Below are 14985 nucleotides of genomic sequence, written 5' to 3' on the forward strand. Positions count from 1 at the left end.
TGTTGTTTCTACCGCCATGTGATAGTCTTAAGAACGCTGCACAGGTAAGATGCCCAATCTAGAAGTCTTTTCTGACAACTTTTAAAGAGATACGTAAGCATCATGTTGAGTCCTTCCTTCCCCGGCGAGCACTGTCAAGTCAAGAGAGGAACAAAGAGCCTTCCTTCAGGACCCCGACCCTCGGACTGCCTGTGGATTCCACTCAGCTCACCAGAGTTCTAGCTGTTAGGAGGACCGAGGAGTCACAGTGTGGGCCAAGAATAGCTTTCCAGCCCACCTCTTCCTCTCCTGAAAACATATTAGAGTTTGCAGTAAGGGTCTCTGCATGAATGCTTAGATCCCCCTGAGGGAGAGGACTTGGAGCTCGTGAAGGAATAAGGGTACACTGTTCTCAGAGCATCTCGCCTATGAAAGGGTATCTTTATCGGCCACGCATATGCAACCACAACCTTCTCTCCTCGCCCTGCTCGTGGAGAAAGAGGCACTCCTCCACTAAGCAACCAGACTCTATTGATAAATCACTTAGAGGCACAAGTCAGACTCCTAGCAGGGACAAGTATCTCATTCATATTCTTTTCCTGCTTTCTTTTTTTTTTCTCTATCCTGTTCAAATTACTTTGCATCTCAGTTTATGCTGAGATATGGGTGGATAGGCACGAGTTCCTAAAGTCCCCACATCCTGCTCGGGAAATGTGAAAAAAACAAAGCAGCCGCTATGAATATCCTCTCTCCAAACCCCAGCCCTGAGACACAAACCACCTGTGCAGGAAGACCCACCAGGAGATGCTGCTTACCATGTTAACATATTTCACAGACGAATACAACTGCATTCTAAAAAGATTTTCACAATAAACCGTCTACATGTAGGACTGGTCGCAGAGAGAGGAACAATAAAAGGTATGGGCAAAGAAGTAAATCTTACCAGAGATTTTGGAAAGCAAGGTCATCTGGGACAAATAAAACATTTTTTATAATGAGTACTGAGTGTATAATGAAATAGAGAAATGACTCGAGACGAGTAAACTTACTTTCTTCGCCTTTCTTTACATCTCTTGTCTCAAGTTGTTTGTTTCCTTGGATAAGACAGCCAGGGTTTCAGTCTCAGCTCTCTCACTGTCTGTGACTTGGGGCAATTTATTTTACCTCTATATCACAGTCTCATTATCTGTAAAATAGAAGATGATAATAGCACTCACCTCTTTGGGTGACTATAAGTATGAAATGTGAATGGACTACCTAGCTCACTGTCTGGCACATAGAATGTATTCAATGCAGTTAGCTGAGAGGATTATTTACACTCCTTTTACAAATTTCTCAATATTCATTCCCTCCCATTTAATGGCCCTGGGCCCCTCAATCCATTCCATCTGCCCTCAGCCTCCCCCCTCTTCACTACCTTCATTCCCATCTCTGGGCCAGTTTGACAAGTCGCTGGGGCAGGTTTATAAGCTGTTCCAGTCTATCTTTCCAGCCCCCGAAACTTCCCTCACTCCATAAACTCACTCTGTGTGCTGGCCACACTGAACCTTCCTAGCCCACGGTGATGGCCACTCTTCAGTGTTTCTCTGTCTTTACTTCCTTCATGCTCTTTTCCTGGAATGCTCTTCTCTCTCTGTCCTTCCATCCATCCTTCACTCCACAGCTCTTTGAGCCCACCCCTGTTACTCCACTTTTCTCATTGTATTGCCAAGTTTTATTTATGGAATACACTTAGCCATATTGTTCTCTATGAATCTAGACCAAGATAGATAGATGATAGATAGATAGAGAGATGATAGATAGATAGATAGATAGATAGATAATAGAAAGATAGATGATAGAGAGAGAGAGAGATAATAGATAATAGAGAGATAGATAATAGAGAGATAGATGATAGATAGATAGATAGATAGATAGATGATAGATAGATAGATGATAGATAGATAGATAATAGAGATAGATGATAGACAGATAGATAGATAGATAATAGAAAGATAGATGATAGATATGTAGAGAGATAGATAATAGAGAGATAGATGATAGAGAGAGATGATAGATAGATAGATAGATAGATAGATAATAGATGATAGATGCATAGATGATAGATAATAGAGAGAGATGATAGATAGATAGATAATAGATAGATGATAGATAGATATAGAGATAGATGATAGATAGGTAATAGATAGATAGATAGATAGATGATAGATAATAGAAAGATAGATGATAGATAGATAGATAGATGATAGATAATAGAAAGATAGATGATAGGTAGAGAGATAGATAATAGATAGATGATAGAGAGAGAGATGATAGGTAGATAGATAATAGAGAGATAGATAGATGATAGATAATAGAGATAGGTGATAGATATAGAGATAGATGATAGATAGATAGATAGATGATAGAAAGATACATGATAGATAATAGGAAGATGATAGATGATACATACATACATACATACATACATACATACATACATTAGACACATAGATAGACTGACCACATATATTGATCTGTATATCTCTACCTAGTAGGTACCCAAGGCATGCTTGTGGAATGTATGAGTGAGTGGACTGTTTCTTCTGAGCTGTTCCAGTCTCGCTAGGCGACTTGGAAAATTTTCCAGGGACACCAGATTCCAGGGAAGATTCTCCAGGGACACACTGCCTTCTCTTGCCATCTACAAAACACAAGTGTGTGAGACCCTCAGGTCACTTGGGCAAATTTTCCAGATTGAAAACACCAAGCCTGGGTGCATTTGACTCTCATGCGGAGGTGAGTATTCTGAAGATGAAATCAAGATGAGGGGTACAATTCCTCCACTGGCCCAATTTCCCTGTGAGATCCTCTCATGATCTAAAGAGCATTCTGTAAAGAATTAATGTGGCACTTGCCTCACCCATCCTGGGCGATAAGATAAAAGTCTCAGTGGTCAGTGTGGCTCCATATCAGGAGCCCCTCCTGTCTCTATTGTGTATTTTTTTTTCTTGTATTAAGTTTTTTAATTTTAATTCCAGTACAGTTAATATACAGTGTTATGTTAGTTTCAGGTGTACAATATAGCAATTCAACAATTCTATACATCACGATAAGCGTACTCTGAATCCCCCTGACCTATTTCACCCATCCCCCATCCTCAGTTGTTTTTTGGAGATGGGAACATTGGAACAGAGATTCCCTGGGAGATCCCAAAAATTCCTCATCATCCCACTATAGCAGTAGGGAATCCAGAAATGATTCACAGCTAAAGCCACTGTCCCACATCAACGCATCATGTGGCCATTTAAACTGGAAACCAGATGGCCATCTGGACACAATCTATCCATATTTTTGTGAAATCATAAATATACAGTGAGTAAGAGGAGTTTAGTATATCCTGTTATAATGTTGGTGCTGGGAGCCATGAAGACCAATCCCTGATGTAGTGAAAGACATATTTCCTATAGAGTCTAGAGCCCCCAGGGACAGGATTCCACCTGCTAGAAAAGTAAATCCAAGGGAGAGAGAGGCACTTCCCAATATGTTTTTTTGGCTTGTTTTTGGGGTTGGTTTTTTTTTTTTTTTACTTCCCAATAGGTTTTTTGCTTTTTGTTTTTTCAGTTGTTTGCTTTGTTTTATTTTGTTTTACGATAGTTCAGTTCTACTGGTAGCATGGTGGGACTCCCACATGATGTGGCACAATTTCCCGAGTTTCAGTAAAAGACACGTAAAAAACTATGGTCTCCTGTCAGACTCAGAAATAATGAATTAGCATGTGAAAAAAAACAACAACAGGAAAAGTAAGTGACCCTTCCAAAGTCACCGGATTAGTGGCAGAGTGTGGACCAGAGTCCAGGTGTCCAGACCCCTCACCACCAGGCCTCCTTCCTGTGGACAAGATCCCTTCTAGGTCAGAGCCAAGAACCAAGGAGATGACATTGGGTGGTACGGTACAGTTCCGGCCCCAACTCCTAACAGTCTGAGTTCAAAATCTAGCTCTGCTTCTTAGCAACTGGGAGACGTTAAGTCCATTTACTTAATTTCCCTGTGCCTCTATTTCCTAATCTGGAAATGGGATTGATGATAATATGGGTCACTCTAAGAACTAAATGACATAGTAAAGCTTTGGGAATAGGGCCTGAGGCATAGTAAGGACTATGTTAGTTGTTGTTACTGTAGTAAGGGCTTCTCTGCAAGCCTTATTAGAACAACAGAGAGCAAGGGGTTCTCCTGTTCCTCTCACCAATGGTCTTACATTTGCTCTGGCACTAGCATTCCCAAAGTGGAATCTCCTGTTAATTTCCCCCAGACCCATGACCCATTTCTGCTAGGAAACTTTTCAGTGGCTGCTTACGTATTACTTTTTCCGGGGTCTCTTCCACCACTGGGCAATGGCCCCTCTTAGACCTGGCTTGCATTGGGATAGAATCTGATCTGCCTCTCCATAACTTCTCCCCATCGGTCTTAACACTACTGCTTGACTTCTCATATGAAGATAAATGTTTCCCCTGGGATACTTGGCGATGTGTTGGGGATTTGTAAACTCATAAAATGAATATGGCACGTTTTCCTGATGAACCAAACTAAAATGAAGATTTATTGGGCAAGTGGGATGGAACTGAAGCTTTGTGTTGAATGTTTTTTTCTTTTAAAAAGATTTTCTGGTTTAAAATACTTTTCCTTAGAACAAACAAGCATATTTTCATGTATAATATAAAGTTCCAATAATTTGTTTTTCAGACTTGACTCAGAATTCTGTTTCTGGCAGCTCAGCCCCAGACTTCCCAGGAGTATCCATTTACTTGCCTTTGACATTAGGGATTTCTAGATGGAAAAGCCTGAAAAACGCTACTCTATTGAACAGGAGCTACAAAAAACAAATCTAATTCCTTTCCCACAGGACCGCCCGTCAGGTTTCCACAAGATCTTACAGTTGGAAAGAGACTCAGAAATTGTCTAAATCGATCTCCTTCCTGCAGCAGCCCTAACAGATGGTCACCCAGCCTCTGCTGGATCAGGCTCAGAGCAAAGAGACCACGTGGTAATCCTTGCCACTCCATTGCTGGCCAGATCTAATGGTTAGAATATTCTTTTCTTAAGCTGAGCAACGTGCACGTCAGATGTGAGTTGAACTCCATGCTGGTCACTTAACCTCACCGGACCTCAGTTTCCTCAGCTTTAAAATAGAATGAGTGGTGTTAGCTACATCGCAGGGATACTTAGATGGGAAAATGCATGTAAATTACTTAGCATTGTGTCCCACACGTTGAAGGATTCAGTAAATGTTCACCACCATCATCATCATTTCCTGCATGTTGTCCGTGAGCCAATGACACAGAACCTGTTTGTATTATCTCTGCTCCCAAACCATGTTTTAGGTAGTGGATAATAGTTAATATACTATCTCCCAGCTGTGCCTAAAAGCATTATTTCCTAAGTTTAAGTATGCCCCACCTTCCTCGACAGATTAACACTCGGACCCTTCAGTTAAGTTACCTTTTTTCAGAAAGCCATTTGAAAACGTATTAAAAGATTCTTACAGCTGAACTGGAGAAACGTTAGAAAATGAAAAGTGCAGTGGAGAAAAGAAAAAGGGGCCACGTCAAGAGATGGGAAAGGCTAGGATGCCGAGGGGTGCAATTTAAAATAGGGTAGATCATGGGGTACCTGGGTGGCTCAGTCGGTTGCATGTCTGACTCTTGATTTTGGCTCAGGTCCTGATCTCACGGTTCATGAGTTTGAGCCTCACATCGGGCTCTGTGCTGACAACACGAAGCTTGCTTGGGATCTCTCTGCCCCTCCCCTGCTTGCTCTCCCTCTCTCTCAAAATGAATACATAAATTTTAAAAATATAAAAGAGAGTAGTCACGTAGCTCAACAACTCCAAGGACTGAGCTTTCTTATGAAGTCCGATTGGCAAACGTGGCTTTGACCAGAGTTGAGGGAGGTATTCGGCTCCTTCTAAGAGTTGCAGACAGACAGACAGACAGACCTGCAGAGCAGCACCGACCTGATTTACCCACCCAGCAGCAGGCTGAAAAGCAGGGAAAGATGGAGTGGGGATCTGGCCGGGGCAGCCTAAGTCTACTGCTGTCCTGCTCACCGCGTGTGGTCCAGAAGCACAGCGCCAGCCCTCTGAGTCTCTCCAGAGAGGGCCACGGGAGCAGGGGTCCCCATCCTTCCATCATGCCTGGCCCCTAAAAATCAGCCCAGTGGATATGTCAGGCTCTCTCAGTCATCCAATTAACTCCTCCTCCCCTTGTAGAGAGGAGCAACCACGGTGCTATGGACTGAATCATGTCCCCCTAAAATTCACATGTTGAAGCCCCAACTCACAATGTGACTATATTTGGAGATAAGGCCTTTATGGAGGTGAAGTGAAATGAGGGCATGATGACGGGGCCCTAATCGATTGGAAATGGTGTCTTCTCATAAGAAGACACGAGACACCAGAGCTCTCTTTGTCTCCACCCCACACATTGCAGAGGAATGGCCACAACTAGAAGGCAGCTGCCTACAAGGCAGGAAGAGCCATCTGCAAGAGCAGGGGAGGGGCAGAGAGAGAGGGAGACACAGAATCTGAAGCAGGCTCCAGGCGCTGAGCTGTCAGCACAGAGCCTGACATGGGGCTAGAACCGGCGAACTGCAAGATCATGATCTGAGCTGAAGTCAGACGCTAGACCGACTGAGCCACCCAGGCGCTCCAAATAAAGCAAACTTTAAATAGAAAGTTACTTATTGTGCCCCTAGCTCTGTGATCAATATATTAATTTCTTCTTGGGAAAGGAGGAAACGAAACAAAGGCTGGAGCAGGCGAAAGAGTAAAGAAGGAAAACATTCACAGAGGGAAAGAAGAAAACCAAAATGAGTTAAAAGTTAAGTACTCTTGAAACCCAAATTCAGATGGTGCAAATGCTAATTGAAAGCAGGAACATTTGTAAAGTATTTACTGAATGCCTGATGCATTCGGGGTCCTAAGTTAAGTGTGGAAGATGCAATTAAACAGTAGGCTATCAATCCTGCCTTCCAGAAACTTAAGTTTTAAAATGCAAATTCTTCCTCCCTACCCCTTTCTTCCCTTCCCTCCTTCCGTCCCTAATTTACCAAACATTTATCGAGCCAGTCCTTTGCTAAAGAGCACAAAAGGCATATAAAGACAAGTTAAAATTTTTGCTTTTGAGGTGCTCACAGTCTCAAAAGAAAGAGAAAAAGAGATGTGTTAGCAATGATATCAGCCTGTGAAAGGCCGCTAGTTTCACAAAGACAAAGAACCTTAAAGGATGATTATAAGTTCCACAGATGGGGTCAGAGGAGAAGAACATTCTGAGCAGAAGAGACTGCCCAGCCCCAGCCCCAAGGCATGCACGCACAGTATTCTCTTGAGAGGCCAAGAAGAGCCCTGAGGGGGTGCCTGGATGGCTGAGTCCGTGAAGCATCCAACTCTTGATTTCAGCTCAGGTCCTGAACTCGCAATTCATAAATTCAAGCCCCACATCGGGCTCAGCGCCTGGATCCTGCTTCAGATTCTGTGTGCCCCTCCCTCTCTGCCCCTCCCCTGCTTGTGCTCTGTCTCTCTGTCTGAAAGATAAATAAACATTAAAAAACAAAAAACAAAAAACGAGCAGTCCTGAGAGCTTTAGGTGGGAAGGGTAGACCCCTCAGTGGAGTTTCTCTCTGCCTTCAGAATACTTCTAGATGTGCTTTCGCCTTGAGTTACGAAGCTGAAAAACCAGCCAGAAATACCTATTTTGCTGAAAACGGCCAAGTCCCGCCCCTTTTGCCAAGCGCTGCCTCTGGGGCTCCCGCCCCCCACAAACCCGCATCCCTTCCCACGTCCTGATGATGGCAGGAGCAGAGAGGAGCCAAGGGGGAAAACAGCTCAGCTCCTCCACCCTGCTTCTTAATGCCCTTTTTTATTCCAGATTTTCCAGCTCTTTAAGCCTCCCACTCCTGCTAAGTCCCTAACATCCACTCATTCATACTTTTTTTAAGTGCTAGGCACTTTTCATGTATTTTTTTAACTGATATTCAAAACAAGCCCAAGAGGGAAGTATTATTATTCTATTTACAGATGGGAAAACTGAAGCTCACAGAGGTTGTATAAATTGGCTAAGGTCATACAAGTAGTTAAGATGGAAATGTAAAACCAAGTCCCTCTGACTCCATAGCTGTGGTTTTCAAAGTGTGGTCCCTGGACTGGCAGCACCTCCGGGGTCCTTGTCAGGGACCTACTGAATCAGACACGGTGGCAGGAGACAGTCTTTGAGATGTTAGTCCACTGTCTTCCTGGTTTGGGCCTCCCTGAAATAAACCTTTTTCCTGTTTCACCTCCACTGGTCTCTGCCTCTGGATTTTGTCAGCAGCGAGTGGCCGAACCCAGTCTGTTTGGGACCCCCAGAGCTCGGTGCTCTGGAACCGCTGTGTCCCAGCTGCGATCTGCAGCTCTCACTAATTAATACACGATTTAGAAGACACACAGGAAACTTACATCTCATAAACTCAAGAGGTGTGCTAGTCACTGAACCCGCTCGTTTGCCTTCATGCCTTTTCTCAGACTAGATCAGTTACAGGTCATTGTAATACACAACCCACAAACACATGAATCGAGCCTTATGACCTATCTGTTCTCAAGGTGCTTGCAATCACATAAGTTTACATAATGTCAGTGACTTTCAAAACTTGAATGAATCTAATGACTTGCCCTCGAAAAGTATAAAGAGAGGCAGAGAGCCAGGAAGTCCATTTTTTAAGTTATAAATTTAACAGGAAGCCTTTGACGACCCCAAATGGTATCGTACTGTATTCGTGGCAAGAGCAGAAACAGAGGCACGGGTGTGAGGGGACACATTAGAAGCAAAACAAAACAAAAAACAGAAGTTGTGGAAGTTCAGGTCCTGCAGTCTGTCTGAGCAAAGCCTTGAGGCGATTCGAATGGACGCTCAAGACTAAGAGCAGTGCTTGAAGCTTGTACCCTTGACCTCTGCACTGTCTTTCGTCTCCACTTTCCTGCTCTCTGTATGCAAAAAATCACCTCGGAGGACTCATCCTGCGAAATAGATTGTTTTCACTTCTCCACCCAGATGCTTCCAAGGGATGAAAGGTAACCTCTTTACTCTAGACCCTAAAGGGGACCCCCAGCTCAGTTGGCTATCCCAGATTCGTTAGCACACCCAGAACATACCTTCAAGCAGAGGCCAATTGCTGAGCCTAGAGATCTGCTCTCCCAGCCTGTAAGGAATTCTAGGACACTAGCTACCCACGAAGAGGGAAATTATAGCTTTGCTACTGAATCCGACCTGGTATTAAGATCTCCTTGTCAGCACAACCCTACCCTCGTCTGGATTGACTGCTCATTCTAGGCCTCCCTCCCCTTGGGGACGTCACTCTGACCTCTGCCACCAGCTGGCATTTGTTGATTGACTATTCCGTCTGTGTGGGGTCCTCCACTAGGCACTTGAGATGCATTATCTCAATCAATTCTTACAACAGCCTGGGAGGTGGGTACTATTATCAGCCCCATTTCAAAAATGAGGAAGCCAAGGCACAGGAGATTAAGTAACTGAGCTAAGGTCCCCAGCTCATGCGTTGCAGAGCTGAGACTCAGACTCATTTTTTTGTCCACCATGCTTTACCATGCTTTATTGACTGGTATGGCCTTTTTTGAACAAGTTCCCCCCTCCTGGTATCCTTCAGGCTCAAGCTCTGTGTTCCAGGTTGAAAGGCCTCTTTGCAGCCACGTGGATCCAGTCTCGTGCTCTACTGATATCTTTCCTCCCCACCTAGGCTGTGCTCCACCTGGAGGTGTGCTCCACTAGCCAGCATTTTACCCCCTACTCCCTTCTCCTTCCTTCACACCAGCTTTGTCTCTTCTACATGCTGCTTAGCAGAGAATAAATTCTAGCTTCTGCCAATTCCCAGTTTCTGAGACGGGCTTTTTTATCTTACCATCTCTGCTTTGACCAAGCACTCTGTACAACTTCAAACATCGTCGCCCATTATCAGGCTGACTGACAAGGAACTCTTGGCCCATTTTGAAGCCAGCTTTCTTTCTTTTTTTTTATTCTTTTTTAATGTTTATTTATTTTTGAGAGAGAGACAGAGACAGAGCATGAGCAGGGGAGGGGCAGAGAGAGAGGGAGACCCAGAATCCCAAGCAGATTCCAGGCTCTGAGTTGTCAGCACAGAGCCCGATGACTCTGAACCCATGAACTGTGAGATCATGACCTGAGCTGAAGTTGGACGCTCAACCGACTAAGCCACCCAGGCGGCCCTTGAAGCCAGCTTTCTTTAAAGCCACTCTCACATTTAGCGCCCTTGATATAGATTTTTGTCTACAACAGGGTAGGGTGCACGGAGAAGATAGGCAAGAATCAGGGAAGAGGCTTTGTCTTTGCTTATGATTCCACTGGTGGTGGAACCAGTACTGAATGTGGTGATTTAAGCTGAAAATACAAAAATGGGGCTTGGGGGGGGGGGGGGGGTGTGGCAGGTAGCAGATACAACTTCTCACAGGCATGGCTGATCAGAGTGCCTTGTGAGGTTCCTCTAACAGAAGTTGTGGGGAGACCTCCTGGAGGGTCCCTTCCTCCCAGAACGATTGAGGGATAGGCCAGCTCAACCTTCCAGGCAAACAGGAAACTCTGCCCACACACAGAAGGAAAAAGGAAGCGCCCAGATTCCTGTTCCAAGTAGCCTTTTGAGGAGGACTTTATCTTTGGGGAAAATTTTGCTAAAGGAAATTTGAACTGAAGTTGCAAGTTTCCTTTGTTAAGAAAAGCAAATAACATGAAAAGGGAGAGAAGCGATGAGACAAAAACTGGGTCATCACAGATGCAGATCTAATCTCCAGGATAAAATACACTGGAAAGAACTAGACTCTGCACACAGGGAGGGGAAGAGACAGTAGCAGACAGGGGTGCAAGGGTGCAGCATAAGCAAAGGCTCCAGACAAGATGACCTGACCTTTTCAAGAGGTAGTGAGGGGTCCCCGTCAACCAGAGAGAGAGAGCAGAACAGACTCAGGTTTGTAGGGGCAGGTTAGAGCCTTGTACTATGGAGATGCACTATTTACTAAACCCATGGGCCATAGAGAGTTCTGTGCTCCAAGCATCTAGGAAATGAGACCATTAAAGCATATTAATAATAACAGTCAACATTTTTTTTTTGAGAGAGAGAGAGAGAGTGCACAAGCTGGAGAGGGGTAGAAGGAGAGGGAGAATCTTAAGCAGGCTCCACACCTACTATAGAGCCTGACACGGGGCTTGATCTCACCACCGTGAGATTGTGACCTGAGCCAAAATCAAGAGTCGATGTTCAACCAACTGAGCCACCCAGGTTCCCCTAACAGTCAACATTTTTTTTTCTAATTTTTTTTTAAGGGTTATTTATTTTTGAGAGAGACAGAGACAGAATGAGAGTGAATTGGGGCAGAGAGAGAGGGAGGCACAGAATCCGAAGCAGGCTCCAGGCTCCAAGCTGTGAGCACAGGGCCTGACGTGGGGCTTGAACTCACAAGCTGTGAGATCATGACCTGAGCTGAAGTCGGACGCTCAACCGACTGAGCCACCCAGGTGCCCCATCGTTTTTAAACATAAACTAGAATCTTCTCAGGGCTTTTGCATGGATTAGCTCATTTAACCCTCGCAACAACTCTGTAAAATAGATGCCACTATTATTGCTATAAGCAATAATGTTATTTGTATAGTATAATAATATTTGTTTATTTCACTATATTTATCTAATATAATAATTGTATTATTTGGGGGCGCCTGGGTGGCTCAGTTCGTTAAGCATCCGACTTTGACTCAGGTCATGATCTCACAGTTCATGGATTCGAGCCCCACATCCGGCTCTGTGCTGACAGCTCAGAGCCTGGAGCCTGCTTTGGATTCTGTGTCTCCCTGTCCTCTGCCTCTCCCCCACTTGTGCTCTGTCTCTCAAAGATGAATAAATGTTAAACAAATAATAATTAAAAAAATAATAATTGTATTATTTGCTTGTAATCAGGGAAGTTTGCATGGCCATCTTCCTTCCTATCTCCCCACTCACTAACTGCTGCTTCTGACCCCTCGAGAGGACACAGTAAGGCTGACCATCTTTCTCAAGGTCACATGTTTTATAAGGCTCATCAGCACTGCCAAGCAGTCCACAAAACTAATAAAATGCATCTTCTCTCTGTTCTTCAGGAAGAATTTTAGCAACTCTGGAATAGCAATGAGCTGTAGCAGAAAGAAACCTGGGAATCCTAACCCTGCAACTGAAGAATGAAACCTTGGACTTTGAACCTTAAAGGCTTAAGTATTGAGTGAGATGATCATGCCTCTGGCCCATAGTGGACACTCAGCAAATCTTTACTCTAGCTCATGTTCATTGACACTTCTCGGGTTCCAGGCATGTGCTAGACCCTACGTACACAACTCCTGAATTAAATCAATGGGAGTACACCCGCTGCATAATTCTGCTACAATTCAGAGCATGAAGAGTGGTTATGTTCAGCACTGTGGGAAACGTCTCGAAACTCCCTACACTAGATTTGTGTAATTGTTGTTTGGGCCCCATAGAGTTGAGGTTCTCATGTCCCCTTTTTAGTTATATTTTAATGAATGAAATCGATTCAATAGGTTGTGATCGTAAGGCAACTTTACTCTTTCTCTCGCTGTCCCTTTAAATGTTTTATTTATTATTTTTGAGAGAGAGAGAGAGAGAGAGAGAGAGACAGACAGAGCATGAGCGGGGAAGGGGCAGAGAGAGAGAGGAACATACAGAATCCGAAGCAGGTTCCAGGCTCTGAGCTGTCAGCACAGAGCCCGACACAGGGCTCGAACTCATGAACTGTAAGACCGTGACCCAAGCCGAAGTCAGACACTTAACCGACTGAGCTCCCCAGGTGTCCTCTCCAGCTTCCCTTTAAATCTATTCTGTAACTAGGCTCTTTCTCTGGCACTGGTTGAGACTTCAGACTGGTCTAGTAGCTTTTCTGATCATTCCTAGGCACATGGGTCATTTTTGATCACAAAAAACAGCTTCATTTAGTCTTTTAAATCCAGGCCATGATGATAATCAAAATTCTGAATTTTTACCTAAATTAGAGAGTCTCTCGTCTTCTAACAGGGCAGTACTTCAGACTCTGACCGTTTGCCTGTAGGCAGAAAGGGTTGTGTGGCCATCTTCCTATCTCCCCCGCTGGACCCTCCCACACTCGCCAGCTGCTGCTCCTGACCTCTTCCAGGTCAGATTCAGGGGCGGTGGGGACTACAGGACAAGAGCATCTGTCTTACATGACTGGGGCTACTGTGACCTAGAGGTACGTGCGGGGCCTGGCAGATATGCAAAGCCGACCTCTTGTGGGAGGCAGTTGCCAAGTGGTTATAGGAACTTCCAACCCATTTACCTTAACACAAGGGTGGCCACAGGCCCTGTTTGCAGGGAGGGACGGTTCCAGCTTAAGCCTGTTGCCCTGGCAAACTCACTAATACCATCCCCTTTCTTTTTTACAAGTGTCCCCATTTAGATGGTAATTACATAGCCATTCTGCATAACACTGATAAGACCTCTGGATGACCAAGTTTCAACTTCCCCCAGCCCTGCAGGCTAGTACTCCTAGTAGTCCACTTGTACTGGCTACTTCGTCCCTCCAGAGAGCACTTGTGGTCAGAGTTCTTTTAGAAAACTCCAGGCTGGCTTCCCTCCCACATGGCGCCACATCTGGTGTCCCAGAAATGGACCTCCTTCCTCACCATTGTCTAAGAGCATAATCACACCTAGTGTAGTTTAGTCTGCCCCTCACTCTCTTTTCATTTCTCTCCTGCCTCTGGCCTATCTGATTATCACTTTCCAAGCCAGTGCTTTCACTCCCCCAACTCCAGAGAATATATGGAAGCTACCCTGAAATCCTCTCTCTTGGCTTAAAGTAAGAGGGAAGTCCTCATTCCTCTCTGCTGGGTGGGAGTGGGCACAGCACTATAATAGCTGTCTCCAGAGAGATCTCACCCCTGGCGCTTCATCTCAACTCCTTTTAAAGGTTGCAGGCAGGTAACTGTAAATGTTAACAGATCTGGGTTTTGCTGTTTCTTAGCATGTCTGGAATCGTGGTCCAACTTCATATTCTTTTATAATGTGGAATTATTTAGCACCTATTGTAATATTCTCAGACTTTAGGGACTCTGCCCATCTCCTAAGCAACAAGAAGAGTTGAATTTAACATCTAGTTATGCATGATGTAATAAAGAAGGAGGAAAAAACACACCCAGGCCTACTAAATCTTACAACAAGGTTATTCTTGCAGCAGGCTGTGACCCAAAGCCACGTCAGCTTCCAGAAATGCTATGTTGATGAAGCACGGAAGGAGCTGAGCGAGTACGGATTTAGCCAGGATGTCCCCCCATCAGGAAGAGGGGACAGATTCCATCAGGGCTACCTCATTCAGTTTCTTTGCATTCCTTCTGGAAGATACCAATGCATGTAGAATGTGAAGATCTGAACTATGCCCATGGCATTCCATGCCCTGGACAAAAAGCTCTGTGCAAACTTTATCTCAGCTTTGAACATGTGAACGGAAAATCCCCTCCAGAATTATCCATCTCGTTGGGAACACCTGGCCATGTTGCTGGCTGAGGCATGCACAGAAGTATCAGCCTTGCTGGTTTAGTTCTCAGTCCTCCATCCAATGCAAAGAGTAGAAGGGTAGAGGGAAGATTCCTCCTCTCTGTGTCTCCAGGGGGTTCACAATGGAATCCCTGAAAGCTGAAGAATGGAAATCCAAACGCTTGGTCCTATTGAGGAATCACTGTAGTTGTCTCCATTTTTTTTTTTTAATGGGTAACCTGAGAAGACTTCTGGGTATGTCTGAGCCACAGGCTGGATCAGTAGCTTAGCCAGGAACAATCTACAAGGCCTGACTTTTAGCCCATGCCCTGTTCGCTACACAACTTGAGCTCTGTAGAGTAGAGTATCCACAGAAACAAAGCAAAGCTTTTTTGGGTAATCCCACCTTTCCCCACAAACCATGTTTTTATAGGAGGTTTT

The 14985-nt window shown here is 44.6% G+C and overlaps 1 long non-coding RNA gene across 1 annotated transcript; it reads right to left on the minus strand.

The window, feature by feature from the left end:
* Positions 1-1017: 1017 nt before the first annotated feature.
* Positions 1018-13345, minus strand: LOC125920127 (uncharacterized). Its single transcript, XR_007456956.1, has 3 exons — positions 13041-13345; positions 2510-2662; positions 1018-1165 (listed from the first exon to the last, which is right to left on the minus strand). It is a non-coding gene; the product is annotated as an uncharacterized LOC125920127 (long non-coding RNA).
* Positions 13346-14985: the final 1640 nt, after the last annotated feature.

The sequence above is a fragment of the Panthera uncia genome, chromosome B4 (assembly GCF_023721935.1).
Source record: "Panthera uncia isolate 11264 chromosome B4, Puncia_PCG_1.0, whole genome shotgun sequence".
Taxonomy (NCBI): Eukaryota; Metazoa; Chordata; class Mammalia; order Carnivora; family Felidae; genus Panthera; species Panthera uncia.